Source organism: Anomaloglossus baeobatrachus, unplaced genomic scaffold, assembly GCF_048569485.1.
Source record: "Anomaloglossus baeobatrachus isolate aAnoBae1 unplaced genomic scaffold, aAnoBae1.hap1 Scaffold_91, whole genome shotgun sequence".
In the NCBI taxonomy this organism is placed as follows: Eukaryota; Metazoa; Chordata; class Amphibia; order Anura; family Aromobatidae; genus Anomaloglossus; species Anomaloglossus baeobatrachus.
Window position 1 is genome coordinate 507,062 of NW_027445305.1, and position 15,757 is coordinate 522,818.

General features: G+C 49.9%; 2 pseudogenes; one reads left to right on the forward strand and one right to left on the reverse strand.

Moving 5' to 3' along the window:
- Positions 1 to 1,780: 1,780 nt before the first annotated feature.
- On the forward strand, positions 1,781 to 1,987 carry LOC142289205 (U2 spliceosomal RNA; annotated as a pseudogene).
- A 12,215-nt stretch (positions 1,988 to 14,202) lies between these two features.
- On the reverse strand, positions 14,203 to 14,409 carry LOC142289208 (U2 spliceosomal RNA; annotated as a pseudogene).
- Positions 14,410 to 15,757: the final 1,348 nt, after the last annotated feature.

Consider the following 15,757-nt stretch of genomic DNA (forward strand, 5'->3'; position numbering starts at 1 on the left):
GTATAGCAGTACCGTTTCAAAGTTTCGGTGTCCCAAGCAGCATTCCATCAGCCTCTGGAAGGTTCCTGGCAAATTGCACAGCTCGAAGGGCATGCTTTTGAACTCGCAGAGACCCATCGGGGTGGCAAAGGCGGTCTTCTCCCGGTCTGCCTCAGCAACGGACACTTGCCAATAGCGACTAGTGAGATCAAGGGTAGAAAAATAATTTGCAGTTCTCAATGCAGCTAGCTATTCCTCAATACAGGGGAGTGGTGCTGTCCTTCTTCTTTAACAGGACCAACGGAGCTGCCCAGAGGCTACAACTGTCACGGATAACCCCAGCCTCCTTCATGTTGCTCAACATGTCCTTGGTACACTGGTAATGTGCAGGTAGTTTTGGCTTATATCTCTCTTAGATGGGTGGGTGTGCACTTGTGGGGATGTAGTGTTTGACCCCTTTTATTCTTCAAAAGTCTAGCGGATGTTTGCTGAAGACTTGCTCGTATTCTTGCACTAGCCTGTAGACCCCCTTCTTGTGATGTGAAGGTGTGGAGTCAGTGCCTACGTGTAATTCCTTACACCACTCCTCTGGCTGACTTGGTGAGCTGTCACTGAATGGGTGGGCTGAAGCAATGGTGGATGCTGCTGTTTGGATAGCATGTGTATCTACTGAGAACAGCTTATCAATGGTGGCAAATCGGAGCAGCTTAATCTCTTGCTCTCCGCAGTTCAACACTCTCATGGGCACTCTTCCCTTCCATATTAATGAATAAAACTATGATGTAAATAGCATATAGATACCCCACAAATGCAGATAAAAGTAGGTTATGGGAAAAGGGGGAAGAGAGAAACAGGAAAATAGTGGAATAAAGTATACCTTCCAGGTGGGAGAGGAAATGGCAGCACAGCCAGTGGAGGTGAAGCAAGGGGAGCCTGCAACTAAAGAGTTGAGAGCGTTATCACATGGTGACTGAGCCTGATTGTAACGGGAGCATAGAGGTGCCGATCCTGTCTTACCTGCGTTGGTGTAGAAGTGGGTGTCCTGTGGTGGAGTCAGCTATGTGCAGTGGTGGCCGTGGGTTCTTTTATGTGCGACCGTAGTAATAGCTGCGCCCACTTCCTGTATGGGAGTGGAATGCAGTGAGGGTAATGGAACGCACGCCTGCGCATTTGTGTTTAACGTCGCGCATGTGCAGAACGGAGAAAAGGCTGCGCTCACTTCCTAATGAAAGGGAGTGAGACGCATCTGGGAAGGGAAGGGAAAAGATTAGGGTTTGGGGATGATGAAAGGGCTTTCTACGGGCAAGGATGGCAAAGGGTGGCAGTGACGGAAAGTCAGGCAGCCTGTCCTGTCCTGTCCTGTCCGTCCGTCTTTTTGTATCATGAATTGGAAAGACTGCAAGGGGGAGGGGAGGTGCTTGTGTCCAAAAGGAGGAGTTATTCAGATTCATTGCAGTGGGCGGCGGCTGCAAAAAGCACCATTCTTCTTGTTTTTGCTCTGCAAAACAGCCTTTTCAAGGGTTGGCTTGGGTGACAAAATGTCTTCTGTAGGCGTGGGTTTGTCTCCCTCTCCCTAAGATGTGTCCGGTATAGGCCAGGGTGCCACTCAAGGCCGTAACCAATTCGGGTTATAGCTTCTCGGCCTTTTGGCTAAGATCAAGTGTAGTTTCGGAGGACGCTACCTTGGTCGGTACTGGAAGGTGCCTGGGATTGCACGTCTGCCGGCCTTGAGGAAGTGTGTGCGCCTTCTGGTGACACATAGCCCTCTTGTGCCTGGACGGTTCCCAGGCAACGGGAGGCGATCACCTTTGTTATTTTGAAGTCCTACTGATAAACAGAAAAAAAAAAAAATTAAATCTGTTCTTATCAGTTTAATATCTGATACGTCCCCTCTCTGGGGACCATATATTAAATGGATTTTTAGAACAAGGAGATGGAAAAAATCTTGCTCTGTCCACTGCACGCATTGACCTGGTATTGCAGTACCTCCAGGACCGGTGCACCCCTTCTTAACCCAGTTTCCAAAAGCAGAACTCAATTCACCTGATTCAAATGAGCCCCATTAGTGAATTGAAAGAAAGCAAAAACTTTATATGCACCTCAATTTGGCCAATTCACTTTTCACACTTTCACCCTTTTTTTTATCTTTCACACCTTTTACTTGCTTTATTGATGCAAAAAGCTGTGCCAAATAGCAAACTCATCTCCACTCAACTTGACCAACTCTGCTATGTCCCGTGCAGTATCTTATTCTCAGTCTTATCTAGATCATTTGCAATTGAATAGAATAGATCCCTTTTGGCTGCTTATGACTGTGTAAAATATGTAGTTTTACTGGGCTGGGATGAGAGAATCCATTGAAGCATGGTGTAGGGATTGTGGTTCCTGTGTGCTAAGAAGAGAGGCTGGCACCAGCCAGAAAGCCCCATTGCAGCCAATAATCACTTAATAACTTTTTCAACTTGTCATCATATGGGAGGCCTTCCATTCCTTGTAGTAGTCTAGTTGCCCACCTTTGAACTGACTCTAACTTCTGAATGTCCTTATTAAAATGTGGAGCCCAAAACTGGTTCCCATATTCCAGATGTAGCCTTACAAGTGATTTATAGAGGTGTAACAATACGTTGGGATCACGGGATCTAATCTCCCTTTTTATACACCCTAAAATCTTGTCCCAAGCAGCATTCCATCAGCCTCTGGAAGGTTCCTGGCGCATTGCACAGCTCGAAGGGCATGCTTTTGAACTCGCAGAGACCCATAGGGGTGGCGAAGGCGGTCTTCTCCCGGTCTGCCTCAGCAACGGACACTTGCCAATAGTGACTAGTGAGATCAAGGGTAGAAAAATAATTTGCAGTTCTCAATGCAGCTAGCGATTCCTCAATACGGGGAGTGGTGCCGTCCTTCTTTTTTTAACAGGATCAACAGAGCTGCCCAAAGGCTACAACTGTCACGGATAACCCCAGCCGCCTTCATGTTGCTCAACATGTCCTTGGTACACTGGCAATGTGAAGGTGGTATTGGCTTATAGCTCTCTTTGATGGGTGGGTGTGCACCTGTGGGGATGTGGTGTTGGACCCCTTTTATTCCCCCAAAATCTAGCGGGCTTCCCACCGGTAACCCGCTCCCCAGCTTGGATGGATGCTGAGGGAGCTCCTTTTGCCCGCAGGCTCTGGCCCTGGGAACTGTAGCCTTGGCGGTGACTGTGCTTCCCTCTACGGTGTGAGCTGTTGCCTTCAATCGGGTCTTGACTGCTGGGAAACCCTGGAGGTTCCTGTCGCTAACGGATTTGACCGGTTTTACGGCGACTCCTAGCCTGGTCGGGGTCCGTAGGCCCTGCCGGATGGTGCTGGCTTCTCTTCACTCCCCGATCTGGTACCGGCGGGCCACCGCCCATCCCCGGTCCGTACGGTTCACTCCAATCAGCCTCTCCTGCAGAAGGTCACCACCGTCTGCCAACCTTGCTGAGTGCCCGGGCCACACACCCGGACACGGTCAGTCTCCTCTCCTCTTCACTTCTCTAACTCCAAAACTGATCTCTAATCTGACTCCTTTTCCCGCCTCCAGGACTGTGAACTCCTCGGTGGGTGGGATCAACCGCCTGGCCCACCCCCTGGTGTGGACATCAGCCCCTGGAGGAAGGCAACTAGGATTTGTGTTTAGCTTCGGTGTGCCTAGCCGGAGTGTAGAGTGTGTTGGTGTAGTACCTGTGACGACCTGGCTTGTCCAGGGCGCCACATTCCCCTATAGTAAAATGCAGACCGTCCGCGGGCTGCCCGTCCATCACCGGTTTTATTTTCACAACTGAAAAAGAATAAAACGGTAAAACATGTAAAAGCATCATAAACATTTTACAACGGTACAGCTTCCGCTCTTCTCCCACCCAAACAACCTGGCCCTGATGCTGCCCCTAAGAAGCGGGCAGCACCCCTTGACCCCAGTCCAGCACCAAGTTGCCCGAGCGGGTTCTGTCTCTTTCAGGGGGCCCACGTCCAAGGGGACCCCTGAACCCCCGGAGGATCGCCACCGGTTACGGTAGTGGCGGGCCTAGGCCATCCCTTTCCTCCAGGCCCATCCTCCCAAATCAGCCTCTCCGGAGGCGGTAACGGTGTCAAGCCAACAAACATTTTTATTTACATTGCACTAAGTTTGTGGTTGCCCTGCAAGTTCTCGGGCTTGTCCGTAAGCAGTTCCTTACGCAATGGTTGCACAGTCCCTACGGGGACAACAGTTGCCGGCAACGGCCGGTTTAATCACGGTTCAATCAGGTAAACTTCTTTGGTTGATCATCTTTACTTATCATTTAAAACTTTCAAACTGGTACACTCAACACATAAAGCCCCCCCCTTTTAAAGAGTAGTTTCCTTGTACCTAAGTGGGGGTCTACCTAGGTTGGGGCGAGTGGACCTTCGGGGTCCGGTGTCAGTGGTGACAGGCAGTGGGGCAGAGGGAACAGTCAGTTCCTCCTCCCTGCTATCATGTGGGGCAGGCGGAGGCGTAGGGGAGCTGGGTACAGGTACATCCCTGGGCACTGGCTCGCGGTTAACCGTTTCCATCATTTCTTCATCCACGGGTTGTGGGAACAGTATCACTGGAAGGATCACCGCACCGTTCTGTGTAGGCCAGTCTGCTGGAAAATCACCCATCATGGTGTGGATTACCTCTTTTTCCTTCTCCACTGGACTGGGAACTGGAGCCTCATCCGCTACTCTCAATGCTGGTGGGCACTTCTTCAGGTGGTCTCGGGAAACCGTGGCCAAAGTCCCCCCCTGGTCACGGCTGATCTGGTAGGCCTTCCCATTCTCCCATCCTGTGGGCTGGACTACATACGGGGTTTTTTCCCATTGATCATCCAGCTTGTGGGCCCTTCTTTTCCGCTTCAGCACTACATCCCCAGGTTGGAAGGAACCGGCAGGCGCCTTCTTGTTGAAGCACTGCTCCTGTTGTCCCCGACTCCGGCACAAGTTCTTTTCAACATACTCCTGGACCTGTCGGTACTGTGTCCTCCGCCGAGTGTCCCATTCAGCTGTCGACAGGAGTGCTTCTGAAGCTTCCAAGCCCATTTCCAGATCCACTGGTAGCCGGCCGGGACGAGCTCTCATCAGGTATGCTGGAGTGCATTTCGTAGAGCTGGAAGGGATGTTGTTGTACATATCGACCAGGTCAGGTAGCTTCTCCAGCCACAGGTTCCGCTCTTCCAGTGGTAACGTCTTGAGGAGGTCCAGGACCAAGTGGTTCATCTTTTCACAAATGCCATTGGTTTGGGCGTGGTAAGGCGTGGTCCGGATTTTCTTGCAGCCGTACAACTGGCAGAATTCCTGGAATACCTCTGCTTCAAAGGCCGGACCCTGGTCGGTAAGCACCCTCTCCGGGTACCAATGCGGTCAACAGAAATAAGCCTGGAAAGCCTTAGCAGCGGTGCGGCCGGTTAAGTCCTTAACTGGGACAACCACCAGGAACCTCGAGTAGTGGTCTACGATGGTCAGAGCGTAGGTGTACCCACTTCGGCTGGGGGTGAGCTTTACATGGTCAAGGGCAACCAGCTCCAGCGGTTGGTGTGTAATGATCGGGTGTAGGGGTGCCTTCTGGCTGGCCTCGTCCTTCCTTCTCAATGCGCAAGGGCCACATTCTCGGCACCAGGCCTCCACAGATTCCCGCATTCCACTCCAATAGAACCGCTCTCTTAACAACATCTCTAGCTTCTTCCACCCGAAGTGCACTGCACCATCATGGTATGCTTGCAGGACGGTGGGCACGTTAGCCTGGGGAATCACCAGCTGGCGGATCTTCTCGTGAGTCTTTGGATTAATCAGCTCGCGATACAACTTCCCCTGGTGTAGGTATAGCCGGGTCCGTTCTTGCCACAGACGTTGGGCTTCGGCAGGGGCAGCAGGGTCTATCCCAGCAGAACCCTGTTCCACTAGAGTCTTGACCAGGCGGACAGCAGGTGCCTGGTCCTGAGCTTCCTGCCAGTCCTGTCGGGGCAGCGGATCCAGGTTCACCCGTTGTTGGTAGACGTGCACCTTCTCAGTGAATGGCCGGTGAAATGCAGGCAACTCGATCTCTTCGAGGTCATCATCCTCTGGCCCCTCTTCCGACAGGTGGGGCATCCGGGAGAGTGCATTGGCATTGACGTTGGTACGACCGGCCCGGTACTTGATGGTGAAATCGTAGTTGGCTAACCTAGTCACCCACCGCTGCTCCAACGCGCCCAGCTTGGCCGTATCTAGATGGGTCAGCAGGTTATTGTCTGTGTACGCGGTGAACTTGGCTGCTGCCAGGTAATGGCGGAACCGCTCGGTGATAGCCCACACCAGTGCCAAGAGCTCAAGCTTGAAGGAGATGTAGTTCTCAGGGTTCCTCTCAGTCGGTCGGAGTTTTCGGCTAGCATAAGCTATTACCTTTTCCCTTCTGTCTTGGACCTGGGATAGAACAGCCCCCAAGCCCACATTGCTGGCTTCGGTGTAGAGGATGAATGGGCGGCTGTAGTCAGGGTACGCTAGGATTTCCTCTCCGGTCAGGGCTGTTCTCAGCTGGCGGAAGGATTCCTCATGCTTTTCTTCCCACACCAATGGGGCTACTAGGGATCTACCACCCTTGGTCTGTCCTACGAGGAGGTCTTGCATGGGGGCAGCCATCTTTGTGTACCCCTTAATGAAGCGACGGTAATATCCCACCAGGCCCAGAAACTGCCTCACTTCCCTCACTGTGGTCGGTCTCGGCCAGTCTTGGATGGCGGTGATCTTCTCGGGGTTGGGGGCGACACCTTCCGCACCAACCACATGTCCTAGGTACTGCACTCTGGGTTTCAGCAGATGACACTTTGAGGGCTTCAACTTCATCCCATACTTGGCAAGGGACGCGAACACCTCGGCTAGGTACTCCAGGTGGGCTTCATACGTCTGTGAGTACACAATCACATCATCCAAGTACAGCAAAACGGTCCCATAGGCAGTCTTCTCTCGGTCTTCCGGTGCCACGGCCACCTGCCAGTACCCGCTGGTGAGGTCAAGGGTGGAGAAGTAGTTAGCGGTTCTCAGCGAGGCCAGGGACTCTTTGATGCGGGGCAGAGGGTAAGCATCCTTATGCGTTATCTGGTTAATCTTCCGGTAATCCACACACATCCGCATGGTGCCATCCTTCTTCTTAACCAGCACCAACGGAGCGGCCCAGGGACTACAGCTGTCCCTAATAACCCCTGCCTCCTTCATGTTCCTCAACATGTCTTTGGCGCATTGGTAGTGCGCAGGGGGAATAGGCCTGTATCTCTCTTTAATAGGGGAGTGTGTACCGGTAGGGATGTGGTGTTGAACCCCTTTAATCTGCCCAAAATCTAGAGGGTGCTTGCTAAAAACCCGCTCATACTCCTGTACCACCCGGTATACCCCTTCCTTGTGGTGTATGGGGGTATCATCAGTGCCGACATGTAGCTCTTGATACCACTCGCCTAACTCCCCCAGGGATGAGTGAGAACCGGCAGCAGGCGGTGTGACCGGGGGAACGGCTTCATGGATCGTGTGGGGATCTAGAGTGAGCAATTTGGCAAGGGTAGCGTACCGGGTGGTGCATGAATGCACACATATTGGTTTTATAATCTTATTGTATTACTTTATATTCTTATTTCACTTGTGCATATCTCCACCATAATCCTGGCTAAGAAATATAGCTTTTTTTGGGGTACACAGGTAGTAAGGTCTTCTTTCTATTTCTTTAGGGGTGATATAGCCTGGTGGAACTCTAGACCTCTAACATTATATATGCACCCTTTTTCTTTATGGTTCTTGGACACCTTATAACATTCTTCCATACATATATATCTTTCTCATAAATTATAAATAATTAGGCATTTTTATATATTTTATTTACATTTTCATAAATAACTTTTTACAAAGCATGGGGGACATTCTCACATACATATAATTTTCATGTACGCATTCTGAAAATTTACGCATAAACCGTACACACTCCTTTTTGTAACAATTTCTATAACTCATTCGCTGAACTCTCATCCCGGATATTCATTCTTACACCGAATTTCCTGTTATAACACAACATTCATGATTTTTATTCAATTTATTTTTATTTTTTTAGGTTTATTAGTAGTGATGAGCGAGTACTAAAAAGCTCGGGTGCTCGAAGCTCGGGCCGAGCCTCCCAAGATACTCGTGTACTCGGCCCGAGCACCGAGCCCAATGTTATCCTATGGGAGACCCGAGTATTTTTGTGAAATGACCACCGGCAGCATGTAGAAACCCTAAAAATGGCACAAAAGTCTCCGAAGAGTGCTCAAATGACATGGCAACAGCATGGGGAAGACCCCTTGAAGCATTTATCACTCAAAAGTCACAGCTGTGAATAATTTTGTCCGCGTTTTACGCCATTTTTACGGACTCACCAGAAAACCTTCCAAAATGACACCAAAATGATTTTTCATAGCGGAAATGTTAAGGGCACATACCCAATAGTGAGATAGAGCTAATGTATGTTACTTTTTGAGATCAATACATGAAAGATTTTACGTAAAACATTGTGTGGCACTCCGATGTCCCTGAGAAGAGACGTACATAAAGGCCTCTGAGTCTAATGTGCCCATTTTGAGGAACTGAGTCTTTGTAGTATTTTCCTTTGCCAGGGCAGTCCAAAATTGTGAGGTTCACCAATGCCCCTGCATACAGACGTGCATGATGGCCTGTAAACCTGAAGTGCCCATTGTAAGGAAGTGGGTCTATTGTAGTATAGCCCTTAGGCAGGGCAGCCAAAAATTGGGAGGCTCCACGTTGTCCCTGGATAGAGACGTGCATGAGGGCCTCAAAACATTAAGTGTCCAGTGTCAGGAAGTGGGTGTATTATAGTATAGCCCTTAGGCAGGGCAGCCAAAAATTGGGAGGCTCCACGTTGTCCCTGGATAGAGACGTGCATGAGGGCCTGTAAACCTGAAGTGCCCATTGGAAGGAAGTGGGTCTTTTGTAGTATAGCCCTTTGGCAGGGCAGCCAAAAATTGGGAGGCTCCACGTTGTCCCTGGATAGAGACGTGCATGAGGGCCTGTAAACCTGAAGTGCCCATTGGAAGGAAGTGGGTCTTTTGTAGTATAGCCCTTTGGCAGGGCAGCCAAAAATTGGGAGGCTCCACGTTGTCCCTGGATAGAGACATGCATGAGGGCCTCAAAACATTAAGTGTCCATTGTCAGGAAGTGGGTGTATTATAGTATAGCCCTTAGGCAGGGCAGCCAAAAATTGGGAGGCTCCACGTTGTCCCTGGATAGAGACGTGCATGAGGGCCTGTAAACCTGAAGTGCCCATTGGAAGGAAGTGGGTCTTTTGTAGTATAGCCCTTTGGCAGGGCAGCCAAAAATTGGGAGGCTCCACGTTGTCCCTGGATAGAGACGTGCATGAGGGCCTCAAAACATTAAGTGTCCATTGTCAGGAAGTGGGTGTATTATAGTATAGCCCTTTGGCAGGGCAGCCAAAAATTGGGAGGCTCCACGTTGTCCCTGGATAGAGACGTGCATGAGGGCCTCAAAACATTAAGTGTCCATTGTCAGGAAGTGGGTGTATTATAGTATAGCCCTTAGGCAGTGCAGCCAAAAATTGGGAGGCTCCACGTTGTCCCTGCATAGAGACGTGCATGAGGGCCTCAAAACATTAAGTGTCCATTGTCAGGAAGTGGGTCTTTTGTAGTATAGCCCTTTGGCAGGGCAGCCAAAAATTGGGAGGCTCCACGTTGTCCCTGGATAGAGACGTGCATGAGGGCCTCAAAACATTGTGTCCATTGTCAGGAAGTGGGTGTATTATAGTATAGCCCTTAGGCAGGGCAGCCAAAAATTGGGAGGCTCCACGTTGTCTCTGGATAGAGACGTGCATGAGGGCCTCAAAACATTAAGTGTCCATTGTCAGGAAGTGGGTCTTTTGTAGTATAGCCCTTTGGCAGGGCAGCCAAAAATTGGGAGGCTCCACGTTGTCCCTGGATAGAGACGTGCATGAGGGCCTCAAAACATTGTTCCCATTGCAAAGGAGCGGGTCTCCTGTCGTTGTAACGTGGAGCCTCCCAATTTTTGGCTGCCCTGCCAAAGGGCTATACTACAAAAGACCCACTTCCTGACAATGGACACTTAATGTTTTGAGGCCCTCATGCACGTCTCTATCCAGGGACAACGTGGAGCCTCCCAATTTTTGGCTGCCCTGCCTAAGGGCTATACTATAATACACCCACTTCCTGACAATGGACACTTAATGTTTTGAGGCCCTCATGCACGTCTCTATCCAGGGACAACGTGGAGCCTCCCAATTTTTGGCTGCCCTGCCAAAGGGCTATACTATAATACACCCACTTCCTGACAATGGACACTTAATGTTTTGAGGCCCTCATGCACGTCTCTATCCAGGGACAACGTGGAGCCTCCCAATTTTTGGCTGCCCTGCCAAAGGGCTATACTACAAAAGACCCACTTCCTTCCAATGGGCACTTCAGGTTTACAGGCCCTCATGCACGTCTCTATCCAGGGACAACGTGGAGCCTCCCAATTTTTGGCTGCCCTGCCTAAGGGCTATACTATAATACACCCACTTCCTGACAATGGACACTTAATGTTTTGAGGCCCTCATGCATGTCTCTATCCAGGGACAACGTGGAGCCTCCCAATTATTGGCTGCCCTGCCAAAGGGCTATACTACAAAAGACCCACTTCCTTCCAATGGGCACTTCAGGTTTACAGGCCCTCATGCACGTCTCTATCCAGGGACAACGTGGAGCCTCCCAATTTTTGGCTGCCCTGCCAAAGGGCTATACTACAAAAGACCCACTTCCTTCCAATGGGCACTTCAGGTTTACAGGCCCTCATGCACGTCTCTATCCAGGGACAACGTGGAGCCTCCCAATTTTTGGCTGCCCTGCCTAAGGGCTATACTATAATACACCCACTTCCTGACACTGGACACTTAATGTTTTGAGGCCCTCATGCACGTCTCTATCCAGGGACAACGTGGAGCCTCCCAATTTTTGGCTGCCCTGCCTAAGGGTTATACTACAATAGACCCACTTCCTTACAATGGGCACTTCAGGTTTACAGGCCATCATGCACGTCTGTATGCAGGGGCATTGGTGAACCTCACAATTTTGGACTGCCCTGGCAAAGGAAAATACTACAAAGACTCAGTTCCTCAAAATGGGCACATTAGACTCAGAGGCCTTTATGTACGTCTCTTCTCAGGGACATCGGAGTGCCACACAATGTTTTACGTAAAATCTTTCATGTATTGATCTCAAAAAGTAACATACATTAGCTCTATCTCACTATTGGGTATGTGCCCTTAACATTTCCGCTATGAAAAATCATTTTGGTGTCATTTTGGAAGGTTTTCTGGTGAGTCCGTAAAAATGGCGTAAAACGCGGACAAAATTATTCACAGCTGTGACTTTTGAGTGATAAATGCTTCAAGGGGTCTTCCCCATGCTGTTGCCATGTCATTTGAGCACTCTTCGGAGACTTTTGTGCCATTTTTAGGGTTTCTACATGCTGCCGGTGGTCATTTCACAAAAATACTCGGGTCTCCCATAGGATAACATTGGGCTCGGTGCTCGGGCCGAGTACACGAGTATCTTGGGAGGCTCGGCCCGAGCTTCGAGCACCCGAGCTTTTTAGTACTCGCTCATCACTACTAATAAACCTAAAAAATAAAAATAAATTGAATAAAAATCATGAATGTTGTGTTATAACAGGAAATTCGGTGTAAGAATGAATATCCGGGATGAGAGTTCAGCGAATGAGTTATAGAAATTGTTACAAAAAGGAGTGTGTACGGTTTATGCGTAAATTTTCAGAATGCGTACATGAAAATTATATGTATGTGAGAATGTCCCCCATGCTTTGTAAAAAGTTATTTATGAAAATGTAAATAAAATATATAAAAATGCCTAATTATTTATAATTTATGAGAAAGATATATATGTATGGAAGAATGTTATAAGGTGTCCAAGAACCATAAAGAAAAAGGGTGCATATATAATGTTAGAGGTCTAGAGTTCCACCAGGCTATATCACCCCTAAAGAAATAGAAAGAAGACCTTACTACCTGTGTACCCCAAAAAAAGCTATATTTCTTAGCCAGGATTATGGTGGAGATATGCACAAGTGAAATAAGAATATAAAGTAATACAATAAGATTATAAAACCAATATGTGTGCATTCATGCACCACCCGGTACGCTACCCTTGCCAAATTGCTCACTCTAGATCCCCACACGATCCATGAAGCCGTTCCCCCGGTCACACCGCCTGCTGCCGGTTCCCACTCATCCCTGGGGGAGTTAGGCGAGTGGTATCGAGAGCTACATGTCGGCACTGATGATACCCCCATACACCACAAGGAAGGGGTATACCGGGTGGTACAGGAGTATGAGCGGGTTTTTAGCAAGCACCCTCTAGATTTTGGGCAGATTAAAGGGGTTCAACACCACATCCCTACCGGTACACACTCCCCTATTAAAGAGAGATACAGGCCTATTCCCCCTGCGCACTACCAATGCGCCAAAGACATGTTGAGGAACATGAAGGAGGCAGGGGTTATTAGGGACAGCTGTAGTCCCTGGGCCGCTCCGTTGGTGCTGGTTAAGAAGAAGGATGGCACCATGCGGATGTGTGTGGATTACCGGAAGATTAACCAGATAACGCATAAGGATGCTTACCCTCTGCCCCGCATCAAAGAGTCCCTGGCCTCGCTGAGAACCGCTAACTACTTCTCCACCCTTGACCTCACCAGCGGGTACTGGCAGGTGGCCGTGGCACCGGAAGACCGAGAGAAGACTGCCTATGGGACCGTTTTGCTGTACTTGGATGATGTGATTGTGTACTCACAGACGTATGAAGCCCACCTGGAGCACCTAGCCGAGGTGTTCGCGTCCCTTGCCAAGTATGGGATGAAGTTGAAGCCCTCAAAGTGTCATCTGCTGAAACCCAGAGTGCAGTACCTAGGACATGTGGTTGGTGCGGAAGGTGTCGCCCCCAACCCCGAGAAGATCACCGCCATCCAAGACTGGCCGAGACCGACCACAGTGAGGGAAGTGAGGCAGTTTCTGGGCCTGGTGGGATATTACCGTCGCTTCATTAAGGGGTACACAAAGATGGCTGCCCCCATGCAAGACCTCCTCGTAGGACAGACCAAGGGTGGTAGATCCCTAGTAGCCCCATTGGTGTGGGAAGAAAAGCATGAGGAATCCTTCCGCCAGCTGAGAACAGCCCTGACCGGAGAGGAAATCCTAGCGTACCCTGACTACAGCCGCCCATTCATCCTCTACACCGAAGCCAGCAATGTGGGCTTGGGGGCTGTTCTATCCCAGGTCAAAGACAGAAGGGAAAAGGTAATAGCTTATGCTAGCCGAAAACTCCGACCGACTGAGAGGAACCCTGAGAACTACATCTCCTTCAAGCTTGAGCTCTTGGCACTGGTGTGGGCTATCACCGAGCGGTTCCGCCATTACCTGGCAGCAGCCAAGTTCACCGCGTACACAGACAATAACCTGCTGACCCATCTAGATACGGCCAAGCTGGGCGCGTTGGAGCAGCGGTGGGTGACCAGGTTAGCCAACTACGATTTCACCATCAAGTACCGGGCCGGCCGTACCAACGTCAATGCCAATGCACTCTCCCGGATGCCCCACCTGTCGGAAGAGGGGCCAGAGGATGATGACATCGAAGAGATCGAGTTGCCTGCATTTCACCGGCCATTCACTGAGAAGGTGCACGTCTACCAACAACGGGGCCTCCCATATGATGACAAGTTGAAAAAGTTATTAAGTGATTATTGGCTGCAATGGGGCTTTCTGGCTGGTGCCAGCCTCTCTTCTTAGCACACAGGAACCACAATCCCTACACCATGCTTCAATGGATTCTCTCATCCCAGCCCAGTAAAACTACATATTTTACACAGTCATAAGTAGCCAAAAGGGATCTATTCTATTCAATTGCAAATGATCTAGATAAGACTGAGAATAAGATACTGCACGGGACATAGCAGAGTTGGTCAAGTTGAGTGGAGATGAGTTTGCTATTTGGCACAGCTTTTTGCATCAATAAAGCAAGTAAAAGGTGTGAAAGATAAAAAAAAGGGTGAAAGTGTGAAAAGTGAATTGGCCAAATTGAGGTGCATATAAAGTTTTTGCTTTCTTTCAATTCACTAATGGGGCTCATTTGAATCAGGTGAATTGAGTTCTGCTTTTGGAAACTGGGTTAAGAAGGGGTGCACCGGTCCTGGAGGTACTGCAATACCAGGTCAATGCGTGCAGTGGACAGAGCAAGATTTTTTCCATCTCCTTGTTCTAAAAATCCATTTAATATATGGTCCCCAGAGAGGGGACGTATCAGATATTAAACTGATAAGAACAGATTTAATTTTTTTTTTTTTCTGTTTATCAGTAGGACTTCAAAATAACAAAGGTGATCGCCTCCCGTTGCCTGGGAACCGTCCAGGCACAAGAGGGCTATGTGTCACCAGAAGGCGCACACACTTCCTCAAGGCCGGCAGACGTGCAATCCCAGGCACCTTCCAGTACCGACCAAGGTAGCGTCCTCCGAAACTACACTTGATCTTAGCCAAAAGGCCGAGAAGCTATAACCCGAATTGGTTACGGCCTTGAGTGGCACCCTGGCCTATACCGGACACATCTTAGGGAGAGGGAGACAAACCCACGCCTACAGAAGACATTTTGTCACCAAGCCAACCCTTGAAAAGGCTGTTTTGCAGAGCAAAAACAAGAAGAATGGTGCTTTTTGCAGCCGCCACCCACTGCAATGAATCTGAATAACTCCTCCTTTTGGACACAAGCACCTCCCCTCCCCCTTGCAGTCTTTCCAATTCATGATACAAAAAGACGGACGGACAGGACAGGACAGGACAGGCTGCCTGACTTTCCGTCACTGCCACCCTTTGCCATCCTTGCCCGTAGAAAGCCCTTTTATCATCCCCAAACCCTAATCTTTTCCCTTCCCTTCCCAGATGCGTCTCACTCCCTTTCATTAGGAAGTGAGCGCAGCCTTTTCTCCGTTCTGCACATGCGCGACGTTAAACACAAATGCGCAGGTGTGACGCCCTAGCAGCAGTCGGACTGCTCGGCAGACACTTTGATGAAAAACCAAAAGGTTTTTTACGGGGGAGAATATTTGTGACGCCACCTGCGGTGTGCGGTAATAAGGAATACCGCCGCTGCTGTATGGGAGTGCCGGGGCTGATGGTGTTGGGGCAGCCTGGTGGTGATTCCCTCCGCAGGTAGGGGCCCCGGGACTCAGGGTAGGGAATAGGTAGGAACAGCCTATATTGATATAGGGCCGGCAGGACGCTGGGGGCCAGGGTACTCACTCAGGTGTGATGACGCATTCAGTGGACACAGACTCTGAGGTAAACAAAGTCTCTTGGTACTGCTGCACTCGGTGACTGCACGTGCGGTGGTCCCTTTCAGTGATTCTGTGGTGGACTGGAGCCTTCCTCCATACACTGTATACTGTGTGTGTCCCTGGCCCCGTTGGCTTGAAACCTTCGGGTCCCGTCCCTCTTTTTAATTGGGACCTGCTCTTAGCAGCTGGCACGTGGGATTTTCTGTGACTGCTCTGTGTGGGAAGTCCTATCCCTCCGCTGTGCTGACGCCGCTAATCTCTGAGCCGTCAAGTACAGGCCACTGTCTGCGACCCAGCCAGGCTCTCCTCAGGGAGCTCTTAATCCCCAGGTCCTCTCTCTTTTTCAGTTACTACCAACTGTCTAACTGACTCCTCCCACCAGCCTGTCTGACTCATAGG